The sequence below is a fragment of the Phyllobates terribilis genome, unplaced genomic scaffold, assembly GCF_046119375.1.
Source record: "Phyllobates terribilis strain yellow unplaced genomic scaffold, ASM4611937v1 Scaffold_11__3_contigs__length_659146591, whole genome shotgun sequence".
Lineage (NCBI taxonomy): Eukaryota > Metazoa > Chordata > Amphibia > Anura > Dendrobatidae > Phyllobates > Phyllobates terribilis.
The window spans coordinates 347,773,090-347,795,294 of record NW_027362771.1 but is presented as its reverse complement, the minus strand read 5'-3'; positions in this window follow the sequence as shown (position 1 = coordinate 347,795,294).

Genomic DNA, 22,205 nt, shown 5'->3' with positions numbered 1-22,205 from the left:
CAATAAGAAAAACACATAAAGATGGTTACGGCGTGTCCGCAACCGGGTGCAGTCTTTGAAGAAAACAAAGGTGTCCATTTCACCAAAACAGGGAGACGTAACCAGGTAGGGGTCTGTCCTGCCCCGAGTCCTTAACAGTCTTTTAGTCCATTCCTGGGTTACGCTCCAACCAATTGTACAAGGATTCCCGGTAAATCCACCAAGGACTCCTAAAAATAACTAGAAACACATAATTATTTACAAGTAACAGACAGGTGACCACAAATAAAACAATTTAAACACTTCAAATCCTCCAACGTGCGGGTAACTGGCCTCTAGTGGCCCTAGTGGACCTACGGAGCTGACTGTCTGGCCCTGAACTACAGGGTGTAGGAGCTATCAAGGATAAACTGGGCAGCTGTCTACGGGCTCTTTGGCTCACTAGGGGTATGGCAGGCTCACTATGAGCAGAGGGTTGATCCTCCTGTTCTGCTTGTGTGGAGTCTGCTGCCTCCTGGACCGGCTGCTCTTCCAGCTCTACCTGTTGCTCCGTAGGCACTTGGGATGCTGGTTGGAGGAACGTGAGGACGGGTACCACAACTGCACCATTGACTTGAGTCCAGGATCGAGGGAAGTCTCCGAGCACAGTACTAACCATATCTTCCCTTTCCTCTACGGGTCGAGGGTCTTCTTGCTCTCCTTCTGGGTTCCGTAGCTGTTCGGGACACTTCTTCAGGTGATCCCGGGATACAATGGCTGTGGTTTCCCCTCCGTCTTTACTGATGGTACAAACCTTTGGGTTGTCGTGGCTTGAGGGCAGTACGGTGTACGGGTCCTTCTCCCACTGGTCGTCCAACTTGTGGAGCCATCTCTTCCTCTTCAAGACCTGCTCTCCGGGTACCAGGGGAACAGCGGGAGCATACTGGTTGTAATTTTTCTCTTGTCTTTCCCTAGCGAGACAGAGACTTCGCTCCACGCTCTCTTGTACTTTCCGGTACTGCTGCTGCCTCTCTGTGTCCCAGTCTGTTTCCGGTGAAGTGTCCTCGGGTGTCAGGACTCCCATTTCCAGGTCAACAGGTAACTTACCAGGTCTCGCCGTCATTAGGTAAGCCGGGGTACAGTTGGTGGAACCTACCGGGATGTGGTTGTATAGGTCCACCAGATCGGGCAGCTTCTCAGGCCACAGACTGCGTTCTTCCAGGGGCAACGTTTTCAGGAGATCCATTACCACCTGGTTCATTTTCTCACAAAGTCCATTAGTTTGCGGATGATAGGGTGTCGTCCTTATCTTCCGGCAGCCATACAGATTGCAGAATTCTTGGAAGATCTCCGCTTCAAAGGCAGGTCCCTGGTCCGTCAGCACTTGGTCCGGGTATCCGTGTGGACGGCAGAAGTGCTGCTGGAAGGCTCTAGCTGCTGTTTGAGCCGTTAAGTCCTTAACGGGGACGACAACCAAGAACCGGGAGTAATGATCCACAATGGTTAACGCGTAGACGTAGCCACTTCTGCTTGGGGTCAGTTTTACATGATCCAAGGCTACCAGTTCCAACGGCTGCCGGGTGACGATGGACTGCAGGGGAGTCTTCTGGCTGGCACGGTCCTTCCTTCTTAGGTTGCATGGGCCACAGTCTCTGCACCACCTCTCGATGGTTCCCCTCATGCCTACCCAGTGGAACCGCCCACGCAGCAGGAACTCCAGCTTCTTCCATCCGAAGTGTCCAGCCCCGTCGTGGTATGCTTCCATCACCATGGCTGCGTCTCTCCGTGGCACCACTACTTGCCAGATTAGTTCATGCGTCCGGGAGTTAACCATTCTGCGGCACAACTTCCCCTTGTAAAGGAACAGTCGACTCTTCTCAGCCCACAGTTGCTTGGCTTCCTCCGGAGCGTCTGGGTCAAGGCGAGCCTCTGGCCGAGTCAGCATCTCCTTCACCAGCCGGACGGCAGGGTCACTGTCTTGCGTTTCCTCCCAGTTGTAGTGAGGCAAGGGGTTAAACGTAGCGGCTTGCTTACTCCTTACCCGATGGGAATACTGGATAGTCCCATGACGGTGGAACGCGGGGAGTTCGACTTCTTCCAGTCCCTCTGGATCTTCTCCTTCGTCCGGTAGGTTTGGCATCCTGGACAGGGCGTCCGCGTTGGTATTGGAGCGTCCTGCCCGGTATTTGATTGTGAACTCGTAGTTGGACAGACGGGCCATCCATCTCTGCTCTAGGGCACCGAGTCTTGCCGTGTCCAGGTGTGTCAACGGGTTGTTATCCGTGTACACGGTGAACCGGGAAGAAGCGAGGTAGTGCTTAAAGCGTTCGGTGACTGCCCACACCACTGCCAGGAACTCTAGCTTAAATGAGCTGTAATTCTCAGGGTTTCTTTCGGTGGGTCGCAGTTTTTGGCTAGCGTAAGCGATTACTCGTTCTTTCCCCTGCTGGATCTGGGACAGTACGGCTCCTAGCCCGATGTTACTTGCGTCGGTGTAGAGGATAAAGGGCTGGCTGTAATCAGGGTACGCCAGGATTTCATCCCCCGTGAGGGCCATCTTCAGCTGGCGGAAGGACTCTTCTTCTAACTTCTCCCATTTGAAGGGCGGCTTCTGGTTCTTGGCCTTCCGGGACTGGCCTATTAGGAGGTCCTGCATAGGAGCTGCCTTTTTGGTGAAACCGGGGATGAATCTGCGGTAATAGCCTACCAACCCGAGGAACTGCCGCACTTCCTTTACACTGGAGGGACTTGGCCATTCCTTAATTGCGGTGATCTTATCAGGGTCGGGAGCCACTCCATCAGCGCTCACCATGTGTCCCAGGTACTGCACCTTTGGTTTCAGGAGGTGACACTTGGAGGGTTTCACCTTTAGGCCGTAGCTTGCCAGAGCTTCGAACACTTCCGCCAGGTGTTTCAGGTGGTCCTCATACGTCTTGGAATATACGATGACATCGTCCAGGTACAGCAGGACCGTCTCGAAGTTTCTGTGGCCCAGACAGCACTCCATTAATCGTTGGAAGGTTCCTGGTGCGTTGCAGAGTCCGAACGGCATGCAGGTAAACTCGCTAAGTCCCATCGGGGTGGTGAATGCGGTCTTCTCCCGGTCCGCCTCTGCTACAGGAACCTGCCAGTACCCACTAGTGAGATCCAAGGTAGAGAAGAAGTTAGCAGATCTTAAAGCAGCCAAAGACTCCTCTATCCTTGGTAAGGGGTACGCATCCTTGTGTGTGATACGGTTGATTCTCCGGTAATCTACACACATCCTCATGGTGTTGTCTTTCTTTTTGACTAAGACTAGTGGAGCTGCCTAGGGGCTACAGCTATCCCTGATCACCCCAGCCTCCTTCATGTCTCTAAGCATCCCCTTGGCGTGTTGGTAGTGTGCAGGGGGTACGGGTCGATACCTCTCTTTTATGGGAGGATGGTCTCCCGTGGGGATGTGGTGTTCTACCCCCTTGACTCGCCCGAAGTCTAACGGGTGTTTACTAAACACTCTCTCGTACTCTTGAACCACCCGATAGACTCCCTGTTTCTGGTGTGAGGGAGTGGAGTCAGTACCCAAATGTAGTTGCTGACACCAGTCCTCCATTGTTTTCTGAGAGCCGTTACCTTCCTCCGGGGAAGATGGAGGCAAGGGTTCTACGGACTGTATGGAATCTTGATTGATGGTATACAATTTGGCTAGCGTGGCATACCGGGGCAGGTACACTTCCCTCTTCCCGATATTTATTATGCGAACGGCACCCTCCCATGGCGCACATTGACCACCCCCCGTGCTGTCAAAATGGTGGGCCTACTGTCTGAGTAAACTGGTTCTACCATTGCCTGGTAATCTCTACCTCTCAGACCAATAGCTGCCCGGCACCAAATCATCATTTCACTTTTCGGGGGCATGGCAATAGGGAAAGGGTCACACATTCGCACGCTACCAATCTCACCACCGGAGAGTTCTAGCTGTTGCCGTCGCATCAGTGCCCGGATCTCTTTCTGGAGCACTCGCTGCTGGCCGGAGCTGGCGTTCTTGGCAACCTGCTGTAAAAGGAAAATCACCTCTGCAAGACAATTTTCAATTACATTAGTTCCTAGAGTTATCTTTGGGTGACTCTCGTGTTTGTCAATGTCTACAATGATCAGTCCCTGTGCTGCCAGTTCGACTCTACCGATTTTAATGGTCACCTCTTTAAATCCAATCTGTGGCACGGGCTGACCATTGCTGGCGATGATACTCAAGTCGTCGTCAGGGTAGCGGGTGATATCCGAGTCATTCCAGTACTGCTTGAAGAGCACGTACGGGATGGTGGTGACCTGTGACCCGGTGTCCAGTAGGGCACTCATAGGAATGCCATCCAGTACCACGGGTAAGACTGGACGTCCTCCCACATATTTGTCGCGCCAGTTCGATGGGCCTGGTGATCTTTTTCCTGGGGGTTGGCCCTCTACCCCAGGTTGTGCCAGTTTAAAGGACAGTACCTTGCCATATGTCCGGGTTGATTGCAGCGGCGGCAGATGGGTCGTCCGTCCTCGTTGTATCGGTCGCTGGGTCTTCCTCTGGCCGGTGGGGTCCTCCTTGGTCGACGCCACGGGATGTCCTCCGGTCCGGATGCCAGCTGGATCTTCCCTGGAGTGGAAACCTGTAAAGACTGCACAGTCCGGGTTAGCGCAGCAACGCTTTTAGCTAGCTCTTGGACCTGATGGTGCAGGTCTGGAGCCGGGTCATTGTTCAAAGCCTGCGCATCAGCCCCCACAGGCCCTGCCGACAAGGGCGCCGCCTCCTGGTGGTAAGTGGCAGTGGGGCGTCTGGGGGTCACAACGCCACCTGGTGCCGGTTCTCGAAGCACCCGGATGGCTCTGTCCTTGAACTGTGCAAATCCCAGATGAGGGTCCTGTAAGGCCATTGCCCGCAACTGGGTTCGGTGGGCATTGCAATATAAACCCTCTATAAATTATTCAGTCAACAGCCTGTCCTCGTCTCCCACGCCGTCAGGGTCGGTCTGCTTAATGGCTCTCAGGGCCTCTTGTAGGTTCAGGGCATAGTCCCTTATACTTTCATGTGCCCGCTGTTTGCACCCGTAGAATCTAAGCTTGATCTCGGCTGAGGTGCGGGTATCAAAGGTGTCCCTCAGCCGGGTTAGTATCCCTGCGACAGTCCTCCCCCCAGGTGGCCAGGACTTTACCTCCCTTTGGGCTGCCCCAGTTAATTGGGACACCAGGATGCTCACTTTTTGCTCCTCTGTGAGGGGGTACACCTGGAAGAGGCTATCCAGCTTTTCTCTAAAGTCATGCAGGGTATGTGACTCCCCTGAGTACTGGGGTAGCCAGGCTGCCCCCGGGATATAGGGCATGGTGAAAGGCATGACCGCAACAGCGGTGACGCTGGCGGGGGTTGAAGCGGTGAAGCTCTCCTCCGTATCCGACATCCTTCTCCCCCCTAGTAGACCGTGGCCTACCTTGCGATGATCCTCTTCCATAGGCCGCGGCTCCGCAGTGGATCGTCAGGGTTGAGGACCTTCCGTCGCGCTCCTGTGACGTCGGCGTCTGCTGGGCTCCTTCCAGGACCTTACGCAACGTCCGGACGTGAGGCGGGGCTTCAGTTCTCGCGTGCTTTCGGAGTCCACGCCCCTCTTCTTCCCGCGCGGCGTCTTCAAGATGGCGTCCAACGGCGGGAAAACTCCACGGAAGGCGGGAAGAAGGCTGAAAATGGCGCCGGATGGCGGGAATCTTCACCGATGGCGGGAAGAAGGCTGAAGATGGCGCCGGATGGCGGGAATCTTCACCGATGGTAAGTTTAAAAGTCTCTTTTTTTTTTTTTTTTTCCAGGCACGCAGTACCCGGTGGTTGCGGGCACGGAATCCTGCCGACTACGCCAAAAGTTGACGTGCCCCTGGGCCTGTGTCGCGCTGCGTTGCGCACGCGGGAGCTTACCCGGAGCCGGATCTCTTGAGGGTTGTAGTCTCGTGGCGGTGATCCGGTCCATGCCCAGGGAGTCAGACTAAGTGGCGCTGTATTAGCGGTAGATGTTGGACGACTACGCCACCCACTGAGTACAGCTAAGGAGCTGCCGCTGCAGGGCAGACCGCTGAGGCCGGTGGTAGGATTGTGCAGCGTGATAGTATAACCCCCAACGGGAGGGGTATGGCCTCAGGGCAGCCGACGTGGATGATGGGGGTAGCAGGAACCACTCGGAGACGGTACGGTGTAGTTCAGGGTCTTTACTGGTGACAAAGATAGACCCTCCCGGAGTACTGGCTAGCGATTGGGGCCTGGTCAGTCCTTGAGCAGATGGGATCTCCCCTGGCCAGGCGGAGTTGTAGGCCTCCCAAACTAACGATACTCTTCCGGCTACCTTGCTAGAGGCGGGTATAAGTAGCCCACGTCCCTGAGTGTACCGTGTGGTGCTCACCCGTATGGCCGGTGGCTCGGGGCCTTCTAGTAGCTTCCGCTCCACGACGGCGGTGCTGGTCCCACGCGTGTGACCGTGCCTTCGGGTTTCTGGGCCAGAGGACCTGCAATCCCCTGCCGGTCGGTTTCTGCTGCTGGATAGGAGTTAGTCCCCACAGCCTCGGACTCCGGGTCCGGTGATAACTTTCCAGTCAGGGCGAGCTCTGCAGCTGCCAGCCCCTGACTCCTTGTAGTACTGCTCCCACAGAGCTCCTGATGTTCTTTTCCTATATCTGCTTCTCTGTCTCTACTTCTTCTCTACTCCCTAACCCTGCCTCAGCCCTAGGTTTATATAGGGGAAGTTCTTCCCCTCCCAGGACTGGGCAGGAGGTGTGGCATGCACAGGATCCCTGACCAAGAGACCTCCCACCTGCTCTCAGACATAACATTGCTTGTTACTGTGGAAACCAGACCCCTGGGGTGCCACATAAACACTGCTATCGATCCTGTGATTTCCATAATTTCACACATTTTCCTTCTTGGTGTTGTAATTTCCATGTTGAGGAGTGTACATAAATAAAAATTACTATATAATAAATATAAAATATAATAAAGTTGTGCATTTCAGAAGGAAAAACAAATAACACAATTAAATAGGAAAACACTGGGTAAAATCAACATGGAAAATGACTAGAGGATATTGGTAGACAGAAACCTGAACTGTAATAACTAGTGCTAGGGAGCTTCTGCCAATGCAAATACAATCATGAGATGCACATGATGATCACATTGTTTTGCCTCTATGCCCCTGTAGCACCCCGAGGGCTCGGCTGCTACAGGGGTATTGCACCTCGATCCAGAGGTGTGGTATTCCACTCCCGGGTAAGGATGGAGTGTGGACTAGAACTCAGTTAGCTGCATGCACCACACACACCCCATTTCCGAGGAACAGACCGACGGTACTCCCACTAGAAAGATGTGCAGGTACGACAGCTTCTGTTCCTGGCTGGAGTGGGGAGGGGGAGGAAAACCCAGTGGTGTAGGAGCAGATACGGGCGGGTTTCTGGGCATAGGAAGGAGCCCATTGGTTGCTAATCACCTGGGCTCGGGTGTCAGAGGGAGTATAAAAGGTGGGCACCATCTTAGGAGTGAGTTCAGTTCAGTTAGACAGAAGAAGAGTGAGAAGAGGAGTGACAGGGAGCAGCAGCCCTGTCTGGGTGCTGCCCCTGGAGGGAGCAAGAGTGAAGAAGAAAGGAACAAGAAGCAAGGAAAGAATGAAACATAAGAAAAGGCCCAGAGACATGAAGCAAGAAGGAACCCGAACACGCTAGGAGTCAGCGGGTGAAGGGTTGGCAGATCAGGGTACCGGATCCCAAACTGGTGGAGGCCACTTATCCTCAGCCAGGAACCGGAGGACGTGGCCACGTCTTGGCGCGACCACTCACTACACTCACCACGAAGGCATGCCACATAGGGTCAGGGAGACCGGAGAAAGGTTTCGCCACCAGAAGGCCCGAGGAAGCTGGACATGGGTGGGTCCCTAGTGGGGACGGCCAGAGAAAGGAACGGGGAAAGGAGTTCAAGGTCACACTCTGGAATTGCCTGGGGGTTGGTCGAGCCCCGTACCTGGTGGACGCAGCATGGCTCGGGTCGTCATCACCTGCAGGACTGACGTTAATAACAACTGTGAGTAAAGCATTGAAAACTGCAATCAGTCTCTGTGTTCCATCGCACCACCAGCACCATAGGTACCGGGACGCTCTTACTATCACTCCCTTCACCCGCACCAGCTGCCCTGAGGCTATACCTCTCCCGTTGGGGGTTATACCACCATAGCTGCACATATATACCATCGGCCTCAGCGGACTGTTTTGCAGCGGCGGCTTAATAGCCGCATTCAACGGGTGGCGTAGTCGGACACTAAATACCATCATACTAATAACTGCCACTTAGTTTGACCACCCTGGGCACGGACCGGGTCACCGCCACACGAAGACTACTACCCCCATCGGATCCGGCTCCGGGTATCCCTCGCGCGCACGCGCGCCGCACTACAGCACTGGCCCAGGGGGCGCGTCAACTTTGGCGTAGTCGGCAGGATTACGTGCCCGCAACCACCGGGTACTGCGTGCCTGAAAAAAAAAAACTTTTATACTTACCTGTGGTGAAGTTTTCCGCCGTCCGGAGTCGTTTCCCGCCATCTGGAGCCGATTCCCGCCATCCGACGCCATCTTCTGCCTTCTTCCCGCCATCCGTGGAGTTTTCCCGCCATTGGACGCCATCTTGAGGACGCCGCGCAGGAAGAAGAGGGGCGTGGACTCCGAAAGCCCGCGAGAACTGAAGCCCCGCCTCACGTCCGGACGTTGCGTAAGGTCCTGGAAGGAGCCCAGCAGACGCCGACGTCACAGGAGCGCGACGGAAGGTCCTCAACCCTGACGATCCACTGCGGAGCCGCGGCCTACGGAAGAGGATCATCGCGAGGTAGGCCGCGGTCCACTAGGGGGGAGGAGGATGTCGGATACGGAGGAGAGCTTCACTACCGCAGCCACCATCCAGCACCGCGTCCATCCCGAGAGGCAGCAGAAGCGGATCGGAGGTCGAGGACGACGCCGCGGGGGAGGCCGCAACGACAAGTAAGGGGAACGCCGTGACTCCGGGCCCTGAGGCCGCGGACCTGCCCCTACCTCCCGCCGCGGAACCCGAAGCTCTGGGTGCCGTACCGCCCGCCGTGCCTCCATCACCAGCAGTTAGCCCTCCAGCAGCAAGCTCTGCAGCGGAGCCTCGCCCAGGACCGTGCTCCCCAACATCGGGCACGATCAGAAAGTCACCGGCCTGGTTGAAAGGCCGAGTGCCCGCGGGCGCTGCACCCCAGTCGGGGCCCGTGGACCTCTCTTCACCCCCGCTGGAAGACGCTCAATTCGAGGGGGACCCCACTGGAGAAGACCTGATGGGGTTCACTCAGGAGACCCGGGCGGGCGCCGCCCGGCGCTTTGGGACCTGCCGCCAACAACGGGCAACGGCTGAGCGGGAGCGGAGAGAGAGGAAAGTGAAGGAGGAGTGGCTCCACATTAAAAACGTGGAGCAGAAGACAAGGGCCCGCCAGGACCCCCCCGTACAGCTCACGGTCCCCGAGTCACCGGGACTGTTGTTAAGTTTCACATGGCATGTGGCTGGGGCATCATCTAAGACCCGAAGACCATGAGCCAGGTGTTTGTAAACAGGAGCGACGTAGAGTCCCACCTACCGGAGGGGCACAGTGGACGGGACCTGGTGCCTGGAGATACCGTCACCTATACCAGGCATAAGGTAGTGAAGGGGTGGTACGCCCTTCATGTCCACCGGGTCAAGGAGGAGGAGGAGTTATCGTACCAGGAGGAGAAGAAAGAGGGCCCGGACGGGTCTGAACCTGAGGAAGAGGAAGGAGCGTGTGGAGGACACCGTAAATCGTAAACGGTAAAAGAGGAGATGTAAATAGTTACCCGATCGGGTATAAGGACTGTTGTGAGACTGTTTCCACAAAGAGTGTGGTCCCCGTTGGGACAGAAAGAGAACTGTTGCCTGTTTTGCCCTAATCCCTAACCTGACCGAGGACTGAGAGCGGTCATCCTTTCCCTCTACCTGGCTGAGGACTGACAGCGGCCAGATCCCAAGGAGTCAAGAATGTTGAAAATGTTTTATATGAAAGTTAATGTCTTATTTATGAGTGTACACTTTAAAATTTTTTGTAAGTTTGTAATTGTTTTGCTCTGTTTCAGCCCGAGGACGTGCTGTGATTTACCAGGGGGGAATGTAGCACCCCGAGGGCTCGGCTGCTACAGGGGTATTGCACCTCGATCCAGAGGTGTGGTATTCCACTCCCGGGTAAGGATGGAGTGTGGACTAGAACTCAGTTAGCTGCATGCACCACACACACCCCATTTCCGAGGAACAGACCGACGGTACTCCCACTAGAAAGATGTGCAGGTACGACAGCTTCTGTTCCTGGCTGGAGTGGGGAGGGGGAGGAAAACCCAGTGGTGTAGGAGCAGATAGGGGCGGGTTTCTGGGCATAGGAAGGAGCCCATTGGTTGCTAATCACCTGGGCTCGTGTGTCAGAGGGAGTATAAAAGGTGGGCACCATCTTAGGAGTGAGTTCAGTTCAGTCAGACAGAAGAAGAGTGAGAAGAGGAGTGACAGGGAGCAGCAGCCCTGTCTGGGTGCTGCCCCTGGAGGGAGCAAGAGTGAAGAAGAAAGGAACAAGAAGCAAGGAAAGAATGAAACATAAGAAAAGGCCCAGAGACATGAAGCAAGAAGGAACCCGAACACGCTAGGAGTCAGCGGGTGAAGGGTTGGCAGATCAGGGTACCGGATCCCAAACTGGTGGAGGCCACTTATCCTCAGCCAGGAACCGGAGGACGTGGCCACGTCTTGGCGCGACCACTCACTACACTCACCACGAAGGCATGCCACATAGGGTCAGGGAGACCGGAGAAAGGTTTCGCCACCAGAAGGCCCGAGGAAGCTGGACATGGGTGGGTCCCTAGTGGGGACGGCCAGAGAAAGGAACGGGGAAAAGAGTTCAAGGTCACACTCTGGAATTGCCTGGGGGTTGGTCGAGCCCCGTACCTGGTGGACGCAGCATGGCTCGGGTCGTCATCACCTGCAGGACTGACGTTAATAACAACTGTGAGTAAAGCATTGAAAACTGCAATCAGTCTCTGTGTTCCATCGCACCACCAGCACCATAGGTACCGGGACGCTCTTACTATCACTCCCTTCACCCGCACCAGCTGCCCTGAGGCTATACCTCTCCCGTTGGGGGTTATACCACCATAGCTGCACATACAGTACAGACCAAAAGTTTGGACACACCTTCTCATTTAAAGATTTTTCTGTATTTTCATGACTATGAAAATTGTACATTCACACTGAAGGCATCAAAACTATGAATTAACACATGTGGAATTATATACTTAACAAAAAAGTGTAAAACAACTGAAAATATGTCTTATATTCTTGGTTCTTCAAAGTAGCCACCTTTTGCTTTGATGACTGCTTTGCACACTCTTGGCATTCTCTTGATGAGTTTCAAGAGGTAGTCACCGGAAATGGTTTTCACTTCACAGGTGTGCCCTGTCAGGTTTAATAAGTGGGATTTCTTGCTTTATAAATGGGGTTGGGACCATCAGTTGTGTTGTGCAGAAGTCTGATGGATACACAGCTGATAGTCCTACTGAATAGACTGTTAGAATTTGTATTATGGCAAGAAAAAAGCAGCTAAGTAAAGAAAAACGAGTGGCCATAATTACTTTAAGAAATTAAGGTCAGTCAGTGCGAAAAATTGGGCAAACTTTGAAAGTGTCCCCAAGTGCAGTTGCAAAACCATCAAGCGCTACAAAGAAACTGGCTCACATGAGGACCTCCTCAGGAAAGGAAGACCAAGAGTCATCTCTGCTTCTGAGGATAAGTTTGTCCGAGTCACCAGCCTCAGAAATCGTAGGTTAACAGCAGCTCAGATTAGAGACCAGGTGAATGCCACACAGAGTTCTAGCAGCAGACACATCTCTTCAACAACTGTTAAGAGGAGACTTTGTGCAGCAGGCCTTCATGGTAAAATAGCTGCAAGGAAACCACTGCTAAGGACAGACAATAAGCAGAAGAGACTTGTTGGGCTAAAAAACACAAGGAATGGACATTAGACCAGTGGAAATCTGTGCTTTGGTCTGATGAGTCCAAATTTGAGATCTTTGGTTCCAACCACCATGTCTTTGTGCGACGCAGAAAAGGTGAACGGATGGACTCTACATGCCTGGTTCCCACCGTGAAGCATGGAGGAGGAGGTGTGATGGTGTGGGGGTGCTTTGCTGGTGACACTGTTGGGGATTTATTCAAAATTGAAGGCATACTGAACCAGCATGGCTACCACAGCATCTTGCAGCGGCATGCTATTCATCCGGTTTGCGTTTAGTTGGACCATCATTTATTTTTCAACAGGACAATGACCCTAAACACACCTCCAGACTGTGAAAGGGCTATTTGATCAAGAAGGAGATTGATGGGGTGCTACGCCAGATGACCTGACCTTCACAGTCACCAGACCTGAACCCAATCGAGATGGTTTGGGGTGAGCTGGACCGCAGAGTGAAAGCAAAAGGGCCAACACGTGCTAAGCATCTCTGGAAACTCCTTCAAGATTGTTGGAAGACCATTTCCGGTGACTACCTCTTGAAGCTCATCAAGAGAATGCCAAGAGTGTGCAAAGCAGTCATCAAAGCAAAAGGTGGCTACATTGAAGAACCTAGAATATAAGACATATTTTCATTTGTTTCACACTTTTTTGTTAACTATATAATTCCACATGTGTTAATTCATAGTTTTGATGCCTTTAGTTTGAATGTACAATTTTCATAGTCATGAAAATACAGAAAAATCTTTAAATGAGAAGGTGTGTCCAAACTTTTGGTCTGTACTGTATATACCATCGGCCTCAGCGGACTGTTTTGCAGCGGCGGCTTAATAGCCGCATTCAACGGGTGGCGTAGTCGGACACTAAATACCATCATACTACTAACTGCCACTTAGTTTGACCACCCTGGGCACGGACCGGGTCACCGCCACACGAAGACTACTACCCCCATCGGATCCGGCTCCGGGTATCCCTCGCGCGCACGCGCGCCGCACTACAGCACTGGCCCAGGGGGCGCGTCACCCCAGTCAGACCATACATGATATACTTGGGTACCACTCTACAACAAAAATAAAAAGGAATACAGAATAGTACATATGATGCGGATTCAAATCAATGCAGTACCCAGATAGATTATAAAAATTGGGATTATTTTATTTAAAGAGGTTGTCCACTGCTATAGAGAATGCCACAATGTATCTAAACTGTGGAAATATATATATTTTTGTAAATACCTTCTGTTGTGATTGTTGCCTGTGAGAGGCGCTATCGCTGACCGCTCACCAGGCATTATGTGACCCTGGCTGCAGCCGGCTCTGACATCCGCTGATGTCACGTCAAGTTCTGGCTGCAGCCAGGCGTGACCCAGTTGCACACTCCCCCCTGATTGATGGGCTGTGGGCGGGGTTTCACCGCACGTCACACCCAGCGTCCACCACGCGCTTTCCCTCTCCTCTGCATTCATTGGGAAAGCACGCAGTGGATCGGGGGAGCACATCACTGGGTCATGCCTGGCTGCAGCCAGAACTTGACGTGACATCAGCAGATGTCAGAGCCGGCTGCAGCCAGGGTCATGTGATGCCTGTGAGCGGCCTGAGCGGCCTATCGTAGTGGACAACCTCTTTAACCTCTTAACCTATTAATACGCGTCTGTGCCCTGGGCTTTAAGAGCCTGACCCGTATTAATACGTCATGGTGATCGCGCGCGCACACAGGCTGTGCGGGCGCGATCGCCGCTGGGTGTCAGCTGATTGTCACAGCTGACACCCGGTACTATGTGCAGGGAGCGGTCCCGCACCGCTCCCGGCACATTAACCCCCGCAATGCTGCGATCGAAGTCGATCACAGCATTGCGGTGGCTAAAGGGAGGTGATCGGAATACTCACCTCCTCTTCCGGCCTCCAGTGCTGTCTGCCGCGGCTTCCTGGATGTTGCCATGATGACCCGATGTCGTCATGACAACATCCGGGTCACCAGACAGCAGGAAGATTTTTTGGTCATGCGCAGTGCATGACCAAACTATCTTCTCACTGTGCAGCGCTGACAGCCTGCATAGCACAAGGATGGTGCTTCATTACTGTGCTATGCAGGCGATCAGAATAAAAAAAGTGAAAGTCCCATAGTGGGACAAAGTATAAAAGTAAAAAACTGTCAGAAAGTGAAAAAAAAAAAAAATTGTAAAAATATAAAAAAAATAAAAAATAATAATCCACCAAAAATAAAAATATAATGTACCAATCAATAAATATTACTATGAAAAAAAAAACAAACAATAAAAGTACACATATCTGGTATCGCCGCGTCCGGAACGACCTGACCTATAAAATTGTCCCACTAGTTAACCCCTTCAGTGAACACGATAAAAAAAAAAACGAAGCAAAAAACAATGCTTTATCATCATACTGCCAAACGAAAAATGGAATAACACGCGATCAAAAAGACGAATATAAATAAAGATGGTACCGCTGAAAAAAACAAGCCGCCATACAGCTCCAGCATCCGAAAAATCGAAAAGTTATAGCTCTCACAATAAAGCAATGCAAAAACATAATTTTTTCTATAAAATAGCTTTCATTGTGTAAAAGCGCCAAAACATAGTAAAACGATATAAATGTGGTACCGCTGTAAACGTACTGACCCGAAGAATAAAGCTGCCTTATCAATTTTACCACACGCGGAGCAGAATAAAAAAATGTAAAAACACAATTCCTGAATTTTTGGTTTATGTTTATTCTGCATCCCAAAAATCGGAATAGAAAGCGATCAAAAAATGTCACGTGCCTGAAAATGCCACCATTAAAAACGTCAACTCATCCCACAAAAAACAAGCCATCACATGACTCTGTCAGCCAAAATATGGAAAAATTATAGCTCTCAAAATATAGCGATGCAAAAACTAGATTTTACAAAAAATCGTCTTTTAGTGTGTGACAGCTGTCAATCATAAAAACCCAATATGATTCTGGTATCTCTGTAGTCGCACCGACCCGAAGAATAAAGTTGTATAATCACTTATACCGCACTAGGAACGGCGTAAAAAATAAACGCTAGGGCTGGGGTTGGGGTTAGGGTTGTGCTAGGGTTAGGGTTGTTTTTTTTTTTTTTTAAAGTAAAAAAAAAAAAAAAAAATGACGATATGGCAACTAGTGTTGAGAGCAAGTGCTCGTTATTTGAGTTTGCATTGGGTGCTTGGGTATGCATTGAGTATCGCGGGTGCTCGAAGGACATGCTCGAGTCTCCGCCCCATATGCTTCGCGGCCAAAAAAACATTGCGGGGATTGCCTGCCATGCACGACCGATCCCCGCATGTTTTTTTTGGGTGTCTAATAACCATGAAACATGTGAACGGGGACTCGAGCATGTCACTCGAGCACCCTTGATACATGGTGCATACCTGAGTACCCGATCCAAACTCAAGTAGTGAGCACTTGCGCTCAAGACTAATGACAACTTATTCAATATGATGACCTACTGTTATCAAATTCTGTGTCGTACCTCTGGGTTCAAAATGTTCACTATACCCCTTGATAAAATCCTTGAGGGGTGTAGTTTCCAAAATGGGGTCACTTGTGGGGGTTTTCACTATTTAGGCACATCAGGGGCTCTCCAAACGCAACATGGCGTCCGCTCTCGATTCTAGAAGATTTTGCGTTCAAAAAATCACAGTGCTCCTTCCCTTCTGAACTCTGCCGTGCGCCCAAACACTGTATTTTCCCCACATATGGGGTATTGGCGTACTCAGGAGAAATTGCGCAAACGTTTTTGGGGTCATTTTCTCCTCTTACCCTTGTGAAAATAAAAAAATTGGGGCTAAAACATAATTTTTGTGGAAAAAGTTTGATTTTTTTGATTTTACGGCTCCATGTTATAAACTTCTGTAAAGGACTTGGGGGTTCAAGGTGCTCACCACACATCTAGATAAGTTCCCTGAGGGGTCTAGTTTCCAAAATGGTGTCACTTATGGGGGGTTTCCACTGTTTAGGCACATCAAGGGCTCCCCAAATGCAACATGGGGTCCGCTAATTATTCAAGCAAATTTTACATTCAAAAAGTCAAATGGCGCTCCTTCCCTTCCGAACCCTGCCGTGCGCCCAAACAGTGGTTTTTCCCCACATATGGGGTATCTGTGTGCCCAGGGGAAATTGCACAACAAATTTTGGGGGCAAATTTTTTCCTGTTACCCCTGCAAAAATAAAAAAAATTGGGTCTAATGTAACATTTTTGTGAAAAAAAGTTAAATGTTAATTTTTTTCTTCCACATTCCAAAAATTCCTGTGAAGCACCTGAAGGGTTAATAAAGTTCTTGAATGTAGTTTTGAGCACCTTGAGGGGTGCAGTTTTTAGAATGGTGTCACTTTTGGGTATTTTCTGTCATAAAGACCCCTCAAAGTGACTTCAAATATGATGTGGTTGCTAAAAAAATGATTTTGTAAATTTTGTTGGAAAAATGAGAAATCGCTGGTCAACTTTTAACCCTTATAGCTCCCCAATAAAAAAAAAATTTGGTTCCAAAATTGTGCTGATGTAAAGTAGACATGTGGGAAATGTTATTTATTAACTTTTTGTGTGACATATCTCTCTGATTTAAGGGCATAAAAATTCAAATTTAGAAAATTGTAAAATATTCAAAATTTTTCGCCAAATTTCCATTTTTTTCACAAATAAACGCAAGTGATATCGAAGAAATATTACCACAATCATGAAGTACACGAAAAAACAATCTCAGAATCAGGGGGATCCGTTGAAGCGTTCCAGAGTAATTACCTCATAAAGTGACAGTGGTCAGAATTGTAAAAATTGGCCTGGTCATTAACGTGCAAACCACCTTGAGTTGTAAAGGGGTTAAAATAGAAGAGGTCTTAGGTGACCTAATAATTTTAAATGTGTTCTAAATAGCGGTCAGCAGAATACTTGTTTGCAAACAGCTATTTCTTCTTATTTCCCCTTTAAGGCTGGGGTCACCCTATCTTATATTCTCTCTGCGAGAGAATCAGATCGATTATGTTAATGACACTGTGCTCAAAATCTGCTCTGAGTTTTATCTGAGTGTCTCAGTTTAGTGTGATCCGATTCTCTTGCATGAGAAAATTGTAGCACAGGTGTGAAGATGGAGAACTTAATTTCTCCATCTTCTCCATTGTCTGAGTCTGCAGAAATCACACTGCTCTTGGATGACATCAGAGTGCAGTCCAATGTTTTAGACGCACCCATAGACTTGCATGGGTGTATGTTATTTGACTTGTGGAGCCACTAGCAACATACTGCGATTTTCTTTCTCATGCAGAATCAGCATGAGAAAAAAAAACGCAGATCTGCACTGCTCCATAGTATAACATTGGTCCGAATGCTATCCGATAAATCATCAGATGGCACTCTGCCATGTTATTTTCTTGTGTGAGCAAGCCCTAAATTGCACACTCTGCTCAGCTAACACTACTAACACAACACTACTACTCCTCACACTATTATTTGTTTTCAATGAGGAAATAGGAGTAAGCAGCTCCCAGACAAATGGAGAAAGAATATCTCCTGTGGAAATAAAAGGATTTGATGTAAGTGTCAACATGTGCAATCTGTCTCTCTCATATAATTTGGTGAAGGAATGTTCAGAAGACTTCAATACATATTAAATAGTTGGCTTGCCCATTCCGCTGACATCAATCTAATGTATATGAGAGCCGCAAACACAGTGAGACTATGGAATGCTCTACCAAAGCAAGTGGTTTTGGTAATTTATTGAGAGATGTTAAGAGCGGCCTGCATGCAAATATGTTATTTGAACTAGAGCATTGAGGACAGGGTTTATACTGATTGCCATATTTAGATTCAGGGAGTTATCTTTGCTATTGTAAAGTTGGCAGTGACCGTACCAGGATATATATATATATATATATATATATATATATATATATATATATACAGTACAGACCAAAAGTTTGGACACACCTTCTCATTTAAAGATTTTTCTGTATTTTCATGACTTTGAAAATTGTAAATTCACACTGAAGGCATCAAAACTATGAATTAACACATGTGGAATTATATACTTAACAAAAAAGTGTGAAACAACTGAAAATATGTCTTATATTTTAGGTTCTTCAAAGTAGCCACCTTTTGCTTTGATGACTGCTTTGCACACTCTTGGCATTCTCTTGATGAGCTTCAAGAGGTAGTCACCGGAAATGGTTTTCACTTCACACTGTCAGGTTTAATAAGTGGTCATGAAAATACAGAAAAATCTTTAAATGAGAAGGTGTGTCCAAACTTTTGGTCTGTACTGTATGTCTGACAGACATGTCCACTCCTGAGGTCTTATGTGTGGAGTCTGAACTGAATACCGACGGACTTGTTGATGCTGGTACTCAACAAATGCCCTCTTCTGCTCACAAATCCTTCCCAACATCTGCAGTGTAGAGTTCCAACTCGTGGGGACATCACATACCAGTCTGTGAGCCGGAAGCTGCAAACGCTGCTGAAACATGGCAAGGGCGGCGGAAGCTGTAGATGACTTTCTAAAATGGGCACACAGGCAGCGTACTTTAACAAGCAGATCTGGCAGCTCCGGGTAGGATTTGAGAAACCGCTGAACCACGAGGTTAAGCACTTGGGCCAGGCATGATACATGTGTGAGCTCGCCTCGTCTCAGAGCTGCCACCAGGTTCCGGCCATTGTCACACACACCCATGCCTGGCTGTAGGTTCAGCGGTGTGAGCTACAGATCTGCCTGCTCTTTCAGAGCAGTCCACAACTCTTCAGCATTGTGCGGTTTGTCACCTAAGCTTATTAGCTTTAGCACAGCCTGTTGCCGCTTGGCCGAGACAGTGCTGAAGTGCTTCCAGCTTGTGACTGATGTGGTCATTTCGGAGATGAAGGCTGAAGAGGAGGAGGAGGCTGAGGAGGATGAGGTGCAGGAGCTGTAGACTGTGGGGGCAACCCTGATTGACCTAGGGCCCGCAATCCTTGGCGTTGGGAGGACGTGTTCCGTCCCAAGGTCCGACTGGGTCCCGGCTTCCACTATGTTAACCCAGTGTGGCGTCAGCGAGATGTACCGTCTCTGCCCACAAACCTTGTCCACATGTCATTGGTTAGGTGGAATTTCCCGGTAACTGCGTTGTTGAGGGCACGGCTAATGTTTTGGGACACGTGCTTGTGTAATGCGGGGACAGCACACCGGGATAAATAGTGGCGGCTGGGGACCGAGTACCGAGGGACGACCGCTGCCATCCGGTTGCGGCATGTTTCTGTTTCTACGAGCCTAAAAGGCAACATTTCAAGCGCAAGCAGTCATGAAATGTGGGAATTTATTAGTGTGGCCTGTGGTGTATTGACTGCATATTTGCTCTTGCATTCCAAGGACTTGGGTATGGACAACTGAATGCTACGCTGGGACAAGAACGTGGATGTGCTTCCTGATGCTGCTACTTGAGAGTATGCAACGACAGGTGCAGGGCAGGAGGCATCTTCGCATGCACCATGGATAGGGGATTGGCTTGCATGCACAACAGCGGAAGAAGCAATGGTGCCACCTGCAGACACTGGTCCTGGATCCTGGGGTTCGGCCCACAAAGTCGGGTGCTTTGCTGCCATGTGCCTGATCATGCTGGTGGTGGTCAGGCTGGTCGTTTTCCCACCCCTGCTGATGCTGGCATGGCAGGTGGTGCAAATGGCCTTTTTGGGGTTATCGGCAGAGTCTTTTAAAAACAACCAGACTTGGGAAGACCTAACAGTTGTACTGGCAACTTCCTTCGTGTTGGTGTTATGGGGAACGGTTGTGTGCCTTCTTTCTGCAGCCACCACACTGCTTCTTCCTGCCTGTTGGGGTGCTTTGTCTCCCTCCCTCTGTGTGCTGCTCTCCTTGCTCTGCATGTCCTCCTGCTAGGTTGGGCCAGTTACTATATCATCCACCACCTTGTCTTCCACTTCCGCACTCTGGTCCTCCTCCTGACTTACTGGCAATTGTGTCTCATCATCGTCCACCTCTTGTGACACTTTCCCACCGTCGCCTTCGTGTGACCGTGGCTGCTCAAATATTTTGGCATTGCTACATGCGATCTCCTCTTGCCCCGCTTCAAGTGGACGGGGCGAGAGGCCCGAATCTATAAATGGAAAAGTGAACAGTTCTTCGGAGTGTCTTGGGTAGTAGTGAGGGGTGGGCCTCCTGGACGGGGTGCGTGATATGCAACACAATAATCTGCTGACAATGGATTCTGCTGGCGACAATTAGAACACACCCAACAACAATTCATTGCTGGGCGGTGGCAGAGGCATGGTGGGAAGGGGAGGAACAGTGTGAGGTCTGGGACGTGGTGCCCCGCATGCAAGAGAAGTATCTCTATTATCAAGATTCTGCTGACTCTGAAGGAAATTTGTACAGGTACATCCCCCCTGTCCGCCATTATCGGGCGGTGGCTGGAAAGCAGTATCTTTGTTATACACACAACATGGCGTATTTCCCTTATTGTCTGTATTTTCTTCTTCCACCCACCCTTCTTTTGACAAATTCTCTGCTGTTCTATACCAAGCCAAGGCTGTTTGTAATAATCCTTTATCTTCTAGCTTGCCCTTTTTTTTTGCCATTCTAGCGGCTGTAACCGGCCCTTATCTGGTAGCTTGCATATTTTAGTTAACTGCTTAAGTTTCTGCACATACTTTTTCCCTTCTTTCGATAAACTCAGCGCAGCCTTTTTCCACATGTATTCACTTTGCAACGACCCATTATCTTCCAGTTTTCCCGTTTTCACAAATTGCTGCATTCAACATCTCGTACTGTAATCTACCCCACGGGGACAACCCACACAATGACATTACTTTTTTGGTTTTCTCTACATATTTCCTTCCTTCTCTTCTAGCAACTATATCTTTAGGGTCCTGTCATTCCTGATCGAGTGACCCCTGCGACACAATGTCAGTAGTTTTTTTTTCATGATTTTGGCTCCAGGCGTTCCGTCCCCTTAGACTTATGATCAGACCAGGCAGCTGATACACAAGCAGAATTGTAACAAGTCCCTACACTCCCTACCAAGCACTGAATTGATTCTTTTACGACTTAATGAAGCACTGAACACCCCACGCACCCGCGTCCTAGTGACGTCTTAATATACGACTTAACAATGCAGTTGGCTCCCCTCGTATTCCACGTCTTAATAGTGGATTGGTTAACCCCACATGCCCGTGTCCTAATGACGTCTTAATACACGACTTATCAGTAACTTCACTCCCCGCGTGTCCCACGACTTAATACATGACTTAATAGAGGATTGGTCTGCCCCGCGTGCCCGCGTCCTGATGACGGCTTAATACCCGACATATCAGCAACAACGTCACTCCCCGAGTTCCCGCGTTATAAACAAAGAAATTTTCCTAAATTCTCAAGTGTATATATGTACGTCCCTGCGTACAGAGATCGTTCTAATGGGACGGGACACCTGATATACCACAGAGCAGCAGTTAGCCAGGAGCGACCACACACCAGAGTTCTTGGAATCACACAGCGGGGACCTGCCCAGTCACACGGGCTGTCCCTAAGGGCCAATCTAGACACCACAAACACACAAGAGACCGCTCAAAATACGAGTAAGCACTACGGATTCATTAAATCTGCAGATTTACTGTATTCAGTGATGAGAGTTGATCAGGTTCTCACTTTGAGCAGTCCCGGCTCGTCCGTAGGTGGTCCAGTGATGGGCACCCCCAGACCTAGAGTTCCCCTCGAGTGTGATCCGAGTCAGGGAACCATTTGTGGAGGTTTCACCAATTTAAGATACACCAGGTAACTGCTCTCCTCCAAATTAAAGATGTCTGAGTGCATGCAGAGAAGCTAATTAACCAAATCTGCTAATCTGGTTGAAAAACTTCACTCAGAGACTGAACCACGCAAATGGCATACTTTATTACGTAGACATGGGGTTATATAGTATTTTCCTTCTAAGTGGGATTAGTAAAATTTATTGCTCTTTTCTGATAACTCGGCACACTGTAATTTGTTCATCCATGTATCTTTTGACCTTAGTAACGCCTTAGGAATTCTGATGGGAGGGAGTGAGTTGGTCTCTCAGCGCCATCTTTGCCAACTCGACATGAATCTCTCTGTTATCAGCCATGCACATGCATACGTCATTCCCAGGAAATCATTTAGTTGTTCGTGTCTACAAATTAGAACAGAAGCTGTTATATATTCCTTAACTATTAACATAATCCATGTATG